General features: G+C 38.1%; 1 protein-coding gene across 2 annotated transcripts in view; it reads left to right on the top strand.

The window, feature by feature from the left end:
- SUGCT (succinyl-CoA:glutarate-CoA transferase) overlaps nucleotides 1–13,622 on the top strand; it is a 714,309-nt gene that overhangs the window by 142,200 nt on the left and 558,487 nt on the right. The gene's annotated exons all lie outside the window — the stretch shown is intronic.

Genomic DNA, 13,622 nt, shown 5'->3' with positions numbered 1-13,622 from the left:
GAGGATAGGGTTTTTTGTACTGAGTAAGCTCTGAGGGAAGTCAAATAAAGCAACTGTGAAAATGAAGCTTTTCCAGGGCACTGCCAGACAGGTTGAATAGTGACAGTTTTCTGGTGATGGGGCTTTTTCATAAACTTCTAACTCATTCTGCTTACCTCTGTGGCTTCTAGATTGCTGGTATTCTCAGCTATTTGTGAGGCTGTTGGTTTTCAAGGTTGCCTCAGAGCTGGTCGAGGTGGTTGGAATTATGGCAAATGAAGACATCATAAAGCTTACTGTCCTTATTTAAATTCAGGCATTTTTCTTGAATAATCATTTATCAGTTGTTCTAAGGCTTTGCTTAACTTCCAGGTTCTGAAAAAGTTGAGAATTTTTCCAGTGTTTTCATTTTGGAAGTTGTATTAATTAGAGTTCTCTAGAGAAACATGTAATAATTTAATTTAATAATAATAATTATTAAATAATTTAATAATTATTAATAATTTAATTCAGTCCAAGTCTGAAGGCCCTAGAACCAGTAGCAGGAGTAGATGTCCAGGGGCAGGAGTAGATGAATGCTCCAGCTCAAACACATTTCATGATGGGTTGGATTGGATGATGTCCACTCGAATTGGTGAGATGATCTTCATTTGCTCATTATTCAAGTGCTAATTTTTCAGGAAACACCAGAAATAATGTTTTACCAGATATCTGGGCATCTTAGTCCAGTCAAGTTGACACATAAAATTAACCGTCAAAGAACTTCCCTATGTATGTATTTCAAAATTTTCTAATAACCACAATAAAAGAGTAAAAAGAAGCCAATGAAAATTTAATTATATATTTAATTTAACAAAATATACCCAAGATATTATTTCATAATATAAAGTTGATACACATTTTAAAAAAGATTTTATGTATTTATTCATGAGAGACACACAGAGAGAGGCAGAGACACAGCAGAGGGAGAAGCAGGCTCCCTGCAAGGAGCCTGATGTGGGATTTGATCCTGGGACTCCAGGATCAGGCCCAGATGGAGGCGACGCTAAGCCGCTGAGCCACCCAGGTGTCCCTTGATATAAAATTAAGAAGGAGATACTTTACATTTTTTTCCTGTACCAAGTCTTTCACATTTTATATGTTCTTTATACTTATAGCACATCTTAATTTGGATTATCTTCACCAATGGCTCAGTGGTCACATGTGGCTAGTGGCTTTTGCAATGGGCAGAGTAGTCTTAGAACGCAGAAGAATGGGGAGACAGGTTGAAACTCTAGTATTAGAAATTCTAGTACAAGAAAACCTTGATCACTTGTGTTGAAAGGGAAAAGTAATGTTTATCTAGGACTGTGTCCACTCTCTGCTCCTTCCTTGTTACCATTTCTGGTAGACTGAATAATGGCCTCGAAGGATATCAACATTCTTATTCCCAGAACCTGTGAATATGTTACATTACATGGTAGAAAGTACATTGTAGATGTGATTAAGTTAGGGGTTTGAGGTGGGGAGATTGTCCTCTGTACTTACAAAGGTCCTTAGAAGATGGGGGTAGGGTGGGGTGGGGGAGACCAGAGTCAGTAGTTTGAGAAATGACAGTGATAACAGGAAGGTAGAGTGGTGTGAGGAAAAAGGCCACTCACATGAGGAATGCACATGGCAATAAGAAACTAATTCACCATTTTAGCAGAAGTGGCTATAGGAAGTTTGGTTTTATATATAAATTTTTGTTGATTTTAAACAACTCATGTTCTGTGCAACTTAAAGTCCGTAGCAATTCTGTTTCAAGCTTTGCATCACTGAGTAAGGTACTCATTTTTAGTTTCAGGCATTTGATAGTTTAGATGAATTTTCACAAGGGCAGAGGACTAAAAAACATTGCCGAGAGACAATTGCCAGAAATTTCAGGGTAGTTCTGGAATCCATATATTTATCTCTAAAATTCCAGGAACACTGTGTCCTCTTGGTGGGATAGTTTGTTTTCAGTTCAATCAATTCTTTGTGAAACTGAACCACATTTACAGGATAGATGATAATGCAAATGCATTCTGAGGTTTTCTCTAAAGGAAGCTGCAAAAACTTAAAGCATGATTTGAAATCATGTAAATCATTGGGTCTTTTCTGAATGGTGACTTCCTTTCCACCAAATAGTTCTATAAATCTTTATATTTTTGATTTTATTGAACTTAAGCCAGGCCACAATAGTAAAATGAGTATGTTATCCTTTTTTTTTTTTGTATGTTATCCTTTTTAGCTCTGTTCAATCCATAAGGCCCATTTTGTGTCTGAAATTTGCACTTCTTTGGGGAAAAATGTTTTTTAAATTTTGTGACTAATTTTCCACTGTATTCGGATATATTGTCTTAAGTTTAATAATGCAGTGTCTTGTAAGCCACTGAGGGAAAACCAAGTGCATCTGTCAAGTCTTTTTAACCACAGAAAAAAGATTTGACCTGAGAAATCATTTTACTTCTTGGACATTGGGTACCTAATTGAATATTGTTTGTTTTGAGGCATATTCTGTTTCAGCATCTTATAAATATCCCCAAACTGTTGCAGATTGATTTGTAGCAGTATGAAAAAAATATACAATATTTGTCATTTCCTACATCATAATATGTAATGAAACTGATTACATACTGATATTCAAGAGTTTGAGTTTTCTGTCAGTGAAGGCTGGACTTCATACATTTCCTTTTCATTTGACTCAAAAGTGCTGAACCCCGCCCCCCCTTGTATGTTGTCAAATTGGTAAAAAGTATTTGTTCATGTTTAAACCATACTTAACATTTTTCCTAATGGCAGGGTGTTAGGTTTTATTTGTTGCCACCATGACTAAGTGGGTATCAAACATTTTATTGTTTTTGTTATTGTTAAAAACTTTAAGTTGAGTGTGCCTAGACACCAAGGAATACTGAATTTGGTCTCTGAGCTGTACCTTTGTAACCAGGGCTCAAACTTGGCTGCACATTGGGATCACTTGGAAATTTCAGAAACTATTCCCTGTGTCCCACCCCCAGAGTTTTTTAGTTTTATTGGTATGGAATATGGTCTGGGCATTGAGATTCTTAAAAGTTCTCCAGATGACTCTAATGTACAGCAAAGTCTGAGAACTGCTATTCCACAGACTGATTCTCAAACTTAGGATGTGTGAAAATCACAAAGGAACTTTAAAAAAAACCCAGTTTTTTAAAGCATACTTTTAGGTTTACAACAAAATTGAGAGGAAAGTACAGAGATTTCTCATATACTCTGTGCTCCTACGCTGTTATCAACAGCACTCTCCAGAGTGGTACATTTTTTACCAAGGATGAACCTATACTGACACATCATAATCACCCAAAGTCCACAGTTTAACTTAAGGCTCATTCTTGGTGTTGTACATTCTGTGGGTTTGGATAAAAGTATAATGACATGTATCCATCATTATAATATACAGAATATTTTCACTACCTTAAAAATCCTCTCTGTCTACTCATTCCCTCTCTTACCCCTATAACTACTGATCATTTTACTATCTCTAGTTTTGCCTTTTCCAGAGTGTCATATATTTGGAATAATAAAATATGTAACCTTTTTAGATTGGCTTCTTTCACTCTGTGATATGCATTTAAGTTTCCTCCACGTCTTTTTGTGACTTGATAGCTCATTTCTTTTTGGTGCCAAATAATATTCCATTGTCTGGATGTACTACAGCTTTGGTAATTATGGATAACCAAAGTTTTGGCAGTTATGAATAAATCTAAGGTTTGGGAATTATGAATGAAGGTATGATAAACGTCCACATACAGGTTTTTGAGTGATGCAAGTTTTAAATTTTTTTGGGTAAATAACTCAGAGTGCTATTGTTGGATCGTATGGTAAGAGCATATTTAGTTTTGTAAGAAACCACTAAGCTGTGATTTTTTTTTTAGATTTTATTTATTTATTTTAGAGAGCGAGAGCATGAGTAAGGGGAGGGCCAGAGGGAGATGGAGAGAATCTTAAGCAGACCCTGCACTGAGTGTGGAGTCCAATGCGTGGCTTCATCTCACCACCCTGAGATCATGACCTGAGCCAAAAATCAAGAATCAGACACTTAACTAACTGAGCCACCCAGGCACTGCTAAGCTGTCTTCCAAAGTGGCTGTACCATTTTGTATTCCCCGCAGCAGTGAATGAGAGTTCTCATTGCTCTACATCTTTGCCAGCTTTTGGCATGGTCAGTGTTCTGGATTTTGGCCATTCTAATGGCTGTGTTGTGGTTCTGGGGAGATTAAAAAACAAACAAACAAACAAACAAACAAACAAACAAACAAACAAACAAATTCTTGGGCCTCACACTCAAGCATGCCCTTTGAGTCGGTCTGGGGTAGAACTTAGGAGCCTGCATTTTGAAGCAGCATCCCAGGTGACTCTGATGCAGTAGATCTGTGGGTCACAATTTTAAAAGAAGGCATGTCTTAGAGTAAACCTGCAAGGTATATCTCTTCCATATATATCTTGATACTCTTAAAATTGAGTGGCATTAAAATTTCCCCACATAAAAATTTTAAAAGATTTTATTTGTTTGTAAGAGAGAGAGAATGCACACAAGAGCGAGCAGAGAGGCAGGGAGGAAGGAGTGGGAAAGGAAGAGAATCTCAGGCAGACTCCAAGCTGAGTACCAGGCCCAGCAGAGAGCTAGATCTCTCAACCCTGAGATCCTGACCTGAGCACAAACCTAGAATCTGATGCTGAAGTGACTGAGCCCTCCAGGCACCCTGCTTCCAAATAATTTTTGATCAGAACTCAAATCATACTTTTTAAAAAAATTTTTATTTATTTATTATAGTCACAGAGAGAGAGAGAGAGAGAGAGAGGCAGAGACATAGGCAGAGGGAGAAGCAGGCTCCATGCACTGGGAGCCCGATGTGGGATTCGATCCCGGGTCTCCAGGATCGCGCCCTGGGCCAAAGGCAGGCGCTAAACCGCTGCGCCATCCAGGGATCCCTCAAATCATACTTGATGTAGCTGTTTTTGGCTGGCCTGTGGGTTTATTTATATACTTATTTATTTTTTAAGATTTTATTTATTTATTCATGAGAGACACAGAGAGAGGCAGAGACATAGGCAGAGGGGGAAGTAGGCTCCCTGCAGAGAGCCTGATGTGAGACTTCATCCCGGGACCCCAAGATCATGACCTGAGCCAAAGGTAGATGCTCAACCACTGAGCCATCTAGGTGCCCCTGGCCTGTGGGTGCAGTTATAGGCATCATTGAACTTAAGGTCTTTGCTCTACAAGCTTCCATGGGATCCTTAGTTCAACAGGGAACTAAAAGAACATAAAGTGGCTTAGAATGAACCTTGGTTTTCTAACTGTGTGGTACATCGAACACAACTTTGGGCAATGACAATGTGGAAACTGATAATCAGCAGCTGACCAGTCAGTGTGATCTACAGCCTCTAGGAGTGTGGGAACTCTTCATCCTGAACCCTTGACTAAAAGGAAAACAGCTGGAGAGAGGGACATTCCAGGGACCACAGACATGAACCTCAAGTCAGACTCCACTTCTCACGTACCAGCAAACAGAGTTCACATATTTGTCTTTTTAATCATATTTACACCCATAGATGTGTTATCCATCGTGGCATTTTTAAAAGTGAAAGAATTTAAAGATCTGGTGTAGCTGGTAACTGGGAAAATACACTTTACCAAATAATTAGATTTGTAAGTAGTTCTTTGTTATTTTAAGCAGAAAGTTGAGTCTTAGGAGTATATGTGAAATTATCAATTGCATAATGATTGAAATGTATAAGGGATATATAGAAAAGAGACAAATGTCTTCTTCAAGGTTTCTTCCTGATGACTGTAGTGGGGTGAGCATAGGACTTGTCCACACTTTCAACAGAAAGAAATACATGTTCAGAAAAAAATGTTAAAAATACACAAATATGTTACTGAGTAACTGAAAGTTTTTTGCAATTCCACTCCTTAGCAATAACCACCATTAAAAGTTTGGTGAGGGACTCCCCGGTGGCTCAGTGGTTGAGTGTCTGCCTTCAGCTCAGGGCATGATCCCGGGGTCCTGGAATCGAGTCCTGCGTTGGAGTCCCACAGGGAGTCTGCTTCTACCTCTGCCAATGTCTCTGCCTCTCTCTCTGTGTCTCTTATGAATAAATAAATGAAATCTTAAAGTTTGGTGAATATTTCAGGAAAAAAGATTTTATCAAAAGAACTCACTAATGAACCTTTCTTAAAATTGCTTCTGGGAACATATATAATTATTTTGTCTTAGGATATAACTAGCTGTATAATATTATGGTATTGGATGAAAACTGCACTTTAGAATTCAGTTAAGTTGTGTTGTAAACATGCCTGGCATGATATTTTTTTTTTTAAATAATTACCTGTCTATTTAGGTCTATAGATACATTTTGCCTCGTTCCATGCTTGCTCAGCCCCTCTCCCTGCATTTCTGCCTCTCATCCACCATGTGCTGTGTCTACTTCCTTTTGGAGGTTCCACAGTGCAGGTACTGCTGACCCAGGGGGGTGAGGGCTACCCACACTTTGCGCTGCTCTTTGGAGTGGATGTTTCAGCCCTCGTCCCTGACTGCTTCTGAAATCCATTATCCACGGTTTGAGAAGTTCTATTAAAGAAGCACTGAAGGGGCGCGTGGGTGGCTCAGCGGTTGAGCCTCTGCCTTTGGCTCAGGGCATGATCCTGGGGTCCCAGGATCGAGTCCCGCATCTGGCTTCCTGCAAGGAGACTGCTTCTCCCTCTGCCTATGTCTCTGCTTCTCTCTCTCTCTGTGTCTCTCATGAATAAATAAATAAAATCTTTTTTAAAAAAACACTAAAGTCCATTATATGGTGACAGCATTATAACATCACTGAGTGACAGAGGCTACTAACAATTTGTATTTGGAGGAAAAGGAAGCATTCTCCTACATGATCAGCAGCCTTATTTTACCCTTCTATTTAATAGTTTGGGCTGTTCTTGTTAAAGTCATAGGTTTAATTAAGAAATTAGTGGGGTGGGGAATTTAAAGGTGAGGGTCATTTGGCAAAAGATATAGTAAATGAAAAGATAGGCATTACTAATGTAAGTTTCATTTTTTATGTGAAATTCTGAATTAGTTATAGAATAGCAGATGATGTGCCTGTGATTCATCTCCCTTATCACTGGATGGCGCTGTGAGCTCATGAACTGCGCCAAGCTCTCTGGTGGTTGAAATCTAGTGCTACCATCTTTCTGGAGAAGGCTTTTTATGTTCATTTCTAATGTTTGTAATTGCACTTGTTGCTTGTTGTCAAATATACATCAAAATTTATAGTGTTTATTACGTAGAACATTTTAATCTGAATGCATTTTTTTTTTTTAACTTATAAGGTAAAACCTCACTTCTAATTAAGTTAAAAGAACTTAATTTTGAAACTTATTGTTGAATTAACTTCCTCTATTTGGGGACCTTTTTTTAAATAATAAATTTATTTTTTATTGGTGTTCAATTTGCCAACATACAGAGTAACACCCAGTGCTCATCCCGTCAAGTGTCCCCCTCAGTGCCCGCCACCCAGTCACCCCCACCCTCCGCCCTCCTCCCCTTCCACCACCCCTAGTTCGTTTCCCTGAGTTAGGAGTCTTCCATGTTCTGTCTCTATTTGGGAACCTTTCTATTTAGACTATGGAGTAGAGGTGAGGAGCATGGACTCTCCAGCCAGAGAGCTGAGATTTGACTCCTCAGTACGCTGCTAAGTAGCTAAGGGCTTGGGCAAGTCATAAAACAGCTCTCTGCCTGTGTCCTGGTTCAGTAAATGGGCTGACATCAGTGTTTGCCTCCTATGGTTGCAGTGAAGATTAAAATGCCCTAATGTACCTAAAGTGCTTACCGCAGAGCCCATTATGTGGGAAGTGCTAAATAAGTGTTAACTTTTATTATTATATTGCCATTATTACCATTGTCTCTTAGTTTTCCTGTTTTGTTTCCTTTCCTTGATCCCTCTTCTGTACTCTCACCTTATTGCTGCCTTCCTTAACTTTGCATGTCCAGACATAGGAGCACATTGATTGCTGCAGAGACTGATTTTTTTTTTTAACGCAAAACCTTTACTTTTGATTAAGTCTTGGCAATTATTAAGAATATAAATATTAAAAAGTAAAAGTCAATCTTCGCTACTGCTGCTTTTCTCTTTCTTTCTTTCTTTCTTTCTTTCTTTCTTTCTTTCTTTCTTTCTTTCTTTTTCTTTCTTTCTTCTTTCTTTCTTTCTTTCTTTCTTTCTTTCTTTCTTTCTTTCTTTCTCTCTCTCTCTCTCTCTTTCTTTCTTTCTTTCTTTCCTTTCTTTCTTTTAAAGTAGAGGGAATGTGCATGCTACAGTGCCTCAACCAAAATTTAAGCTAAACACACTGAGGACATATTGCTTATTATCATTATGCAGGTAAGACCCATGGATGCTGGCTGGAGTTTAGTCTAGGCAGAGGGCTGAGATCGCTTGTTATAAGTCCAGGAAATACTTTTTTACCTGCAGGATCAACCTGAGAATTTTGAGTAGAAGTACTCGGGCTTGCCTTGGGTTCTTTTGCTAAAAGAACTCAGTACACCTGAAACCAATATAATACTGCATGTTAACTATACTGGAATCAAAATAAAAAATATATAAAAGAGAACTCAGTTAATCTTCCCATAACTGAGGCCCAGGCTTTTAGCATTAAATCAGTGAAAATCAATATACTGAAATAAAGCTCAACATAAATGAGTACAGCTAGTACAAATTACTGAATACAGTTAAAACTTATTCTTTTGTTATTGTTTTGCTTTGTTTTTGTTTCTGGAACTATCAACAAACTTGTTTTAAGTGTAGCTGGATCATTTCCTGAGCGCTCCCATAGATACTAGAATGTCCTCTGAATGGGACATGATATGGAAAATGAGAGGCAAAGTGTTTTTCATAGTGATTGATAATACTGGGATTCTACTCCAGCTCAAACTTTATATTAAGAGCAATCTAAAAGGACACATGACAGTTGCTTTCCCATCTTTTTTTTCATCTTGGTCTCTTTCTCTAATGTTACCTCTAAATGTGCTCATGCTCTTACTTTGCTCTTCCCCTCCGCCCCTTCCTTTCTGTTTCTTTCCTTTCTTCCTCTTGTTTACTGTCCTTGATTTGTTGCTTCAGTAAAACTGAGCTTATTTTTTTTATAATTTGGGGGCTAGGATTGAATTCCAAATACTTGGTATGTTGGGGCATCTCGAAAAAAAGGCAAAGACCTGTGATCATGCTAGCATAGGTCTGAGACTGAAAACAAGGCTAGCGGGAGGTAGAGGTGAGGAGATAGAATTTTATTTTATTTATTTTATTTTTATTTTTTTAATTTTTATTTATTTTATTTTTTTTTAGGAGATAGAATTTTAAAAGTGGTGCGTTGAGGTGAGACTCCTGACAAATGCCCAGATTGCCCCTTCCTTATGGTGTGGAAATTACTGCTAGGACTTATCCAGAAATACAAAACCCGTCGGTGGGAACTGTTTTGGGAACTTCTACTGGTCTGTGTTCTGTCCCAAATTTTGTCCTCTTTGTTCTTGGGACTGTGGCAGTGGTTTCTGGAAAATGCTTTTCTTCTGGTGGGTAGGACTCTGATGCTCATGCCCCAAGGGAAGGGAGGGATAAATGAAAGCATTATTGTCTTTGGAAGCACAGACCTATGTATTACAGGGCAGGCTAAGCAACAGTCATCTGTGTGTGAACCCACGTAATGTGACATGAAAGAGAGTTTTCCTGACCACTATCATATCTGATTTCATGTTCAGACATTCTTATCGCGAGTCATTTAATCAGAGGTTTGTCTTGTGTCAGATTTCTGCTGCCCAGGTTTTCAAGATTTCTGTCAAATATCCATTTGTCTGCAGACAAGCCTAAAGACCTTCATAGTTTTATGAAGCAATGACAATCCTTTTCCCCTAGAAATGAAAATTCTCAGTTTTTCTTTTTTTTTTTTGTTTGTTTCTTGGGAGTATTCAACTAAACAATACTTTTATCATTTAAAAAATACTATTTTTTTCTGTTTAGCTTATGACTTAAAAATCATCACAGTGTTCTTGTTTTCCTAAGCAACACAGTGGTTAGGAAAGGAAGAGGAAGGAATATATAAGGATGGTATTTCAGTTTGTTTAACAGTATTGAGTTTAAGCTTAGGCCTTGTTTTTAATTATCAAGCAAGCACAGTGGCTCAGGTTTTTTTTCTCCCCCCCTTTGTTATCATCTAAGAATTTTCTTTTTTCTCATCTGAGAGTTATTTTGAAGACAGTATGTGACTGTAAACCAGGAGTTGCAAAGTTAGATACTTAAATACTCCAGGAAGGTAGTTAAAATGAGTGACCCTGAGCCAGATAAAGAGTAGGGAATGGTGGAGGATATGGGCCACTATCCACTCCAGCATTTGCTATCATGTGAGATTGTGGTGCCAAGTGTGGGATATGCTTGTAAATGTTCCACTGACTTTCTTTAAAAAAAATGGGGTATGATTTGTAGCATTTGACAATTCTTGTGGTGTAAATTTTTCCGTGTAGCTAATTTCAGACTTCTAATGAGATTGTTACTGAACATGTTTGGAGGAGGTATTAATAATCAACTCTGCAGAGCCAGCCTAAGCTGGTTCCAGTATACCACTGCCCAGTATGGCCAGATTTCCAATTTTTGAAGTTAAGAGATTCGAATTTTTATATAAAACTTTTCCATTTTTGAAAGACTATATAGCCCAAACAAAATATAGTAGTGAACCAAATCATGCTTCTGAGCTACCAATTTGCAACCCCTGAAGAAAAATTGCTGGTAACTTCTTTTAGAAATCTTATTAGAAATCGTTTTTTGCTACTTTACAGCCTAACTGCAGATTTAATCAATGGTTTGATTCAAACAGATGTTGATTTTTTTTTTAAAGTTAATTCCAATATAATTAACATACAGTGTTATATTCACTTCAGGTGCAAATGTTGATTTTTAATTAACACTTCCACTGGTATTTTTTTGAACCAACAGTGCTTCAATGTGTGCTTAATATTTATAAAAGTTAAAAAAATTGCAGTTCAGAAATTTCTTTTGTTAACAGAAACAATCAATATACTTTGAATTTCTAAAGCCGACTAACCTGTTTTGCCAACTGTGGGAATTGTTTTTTCCCTAGATGGATTATTTGTATCAATGAAAGATGGAAAACAACAATCTCATTCATAGAAATTACTAAATTGTTGTATAGTAAAACCCCATGTTAGCTGTTTGGTCTGTATTTGCTTGGGTAATGTTATTTTTTAAAAGGGTAATTTTTCATGGTTCTTACTTCTGAGTATTTTCAAAGTGCTTTTATGATGTTATTCTGAAATCATACAAACAGAGCTGTGAGAAAGTTGGTTGTTTTGCAAACTTGAGTCAGGGTTCAGGACTTTGTTGTGAGGAGTGAGACTCAGGATCCGAATTTCTTTCCACCAAACTGCCAAGGATGTCAAAAAAAGATTCAAAGACTCTGCCTCTTCAGAATTGTCTGGCCCTCCAATTGTGGTTAAGGAGTAGGTGGAGGATGTGGCTAAGAGAATGATCATTGTCTGATGAATATGAGAATTGACACAACAAAGCAGAGTGGCTCCTTAAGGGTTCTATCATATTACAGTCTTCTAGCATATAAAAACAGATTTGTGGGTATGTTAGAATGCAGATCATATGCAAATGTACCAAATTAGGGGCATATGAGAATATGGATATATGATACAGTGTATCATCAAAGGCTGATTATGTTGGTGTACCTTTGAGGTCTCTTAGAGGTGATGTTGAAAAGTCCAAACACGTCCACAATCTGCAGCTTAGATCTTAAAAGCCATCTAGCTTGTGCCATGTGGCCTGTTGTTGATGAGTTCTGACTACGATATAAGTTAGCGATGTTCTGAAATCAGTTTCCTTGATTTTAATCTCTGCTGAGATGCGCTAACAAGAACAGAGATGAGATTGTGTTTGTATATGTAGTGGAGTATTCTTGTTGTTCCTGTTCCTGGGAAGTGACTCTCAAATAGTAAAGATGGCTGTAATATGGTGCTTAGATTTGCCGAAAGCATGCATTTTGTGGGTGTTGGTGGCAGGAGGGGGCAGGAAATGTGAAGGGAATGTGGTTATCGTGCAAAGTCAACTTTGAGATAAGTCCCCCAGTCGGCTTGGTGCCCCCACATTCCTCAGGAGGTTTTGCATATTGACTGTGTCTTCTCACTAGATTCTATCTTCCTGTGAGGGCAGAGAATCCATCTCTTTCAGGACGTGTCCCCCGCACCTAGCATACTGCCGGCAACCAAGTAGTCACTCAGTAAGTATTTGCTGCAGGAAGAAATGAAACGTACATAAACATTAAGACTTTCAAATAAAACAGAATTAGTATATAAAAATATAGAATGCGTTTTTTTCCTTTTGGTGCTCTTAGAGTTGTTGTTTTTAAATCACTGAATTGGTTTTGTTAATTAACATGGCAGTCCTTGGCTCTGTGTACCGACATTCATTGCACAGATTCCTGCTTGAAGTGTAATGACATAACACATATTTTACCTGCTGAATCATTTGGTCACTGACATGATTTCTTGTTCTAATTCACACCTGGCTTTGTGCCTTTCCCTTGAACTCCCATGAGGACACTTTAAGAAGAGTCACCACTAAAGAACTTAATCGGGTACTGCATGCTGGTGAGTCTCCCCTGTTATTCTGGGAACCGTTCCACAGAGGTGCTGGAGAGTAGTGCAAGGTGACATGGCCAGACAAAAATCATCATCTGAATCACCTTTACATTCTTGGGTTTTAATCAGTGAGATCGATCAGATGTAGGCAGAGTAGTAAATTAATTTTTGTTCGTATGTCAGAGCTTGGTTTATAAGCTGCTGTTGTATGCAGGGTTGTTATATATAGCTCTGTGACTTAAAGGTTTTAGGAAAATGACTCAATTATAAAATCCTTCTCCCATGAACTTGGGGGAAATGCCTGAAATTCCAGTAAGAGAGATTCCTTCCTTTAGCTCTAAGGCTTTTGTGTCTTCATTAATTTTCTATTAAAGTCTGTATACCCTGGAAAAGGTAACATCGTGAACAGGCTTCACTTGACACCATTTTTGGTAATTTGGCTATGCATTCCAGCTATTGTTCTGTCTCTTTCCCCCTTTCACTGCCAAGCTTAATATATTATTTGCGCTTGAGTTTTCTGCTTTCTACCCACTTTTCTTAATCCTTTGTGTTATGATACCCATTCCAATCACTCTTCTGATAGATACTGCCTTTGAAGGCTAATTTCTTTTTGTTGAGTCCAGGATTCTTACTGCCCTCCTCCTTGACCTCACTTGGCTATTTGACACACATTCAACACGATAACTTATAACAAGTTTCTCCTTCGGCCTCCTAGACACCACACCTTTCTGTTATTCTTACTTCCTACAGATTCTTTACAGCTATATTCTTTTCTCGTCTCCTCTTCGGTTGACTACAGTGCCCTATCCCTGTCCTCTGCTTTCCCTCTAAGTACCCAGCCTAGTCATCTAGTTCGATGGCTTCAGCCTTGTATTAATTCTCTATTGCCACATAGTAAGTTAACACAAATGTAGCTTGGAATAACACAAAGTTATCATCTCATAGTTTCCATGACTGAAGAGTCCAGGAAAGGCAGGATCG

The sequence above is a fragment of the Canis lupus genome, chromosome 18 (genome assembly GCF_011100685.1).
Source record: "Canis lupus familiaris isolate Mischka breed German Shepherd chromosome 18, alternate assembly UU_Cfam_GSD_1.0, whole genome shotgun sequence".
NCBI lineage: Eukaryota > Metazoa > Chordata > Mammalia > Carnivora > Canidae > Canis > Canis lupus.
This window is presented reverse-complemented; position numbering and strand designations above follow the sequence as displayed.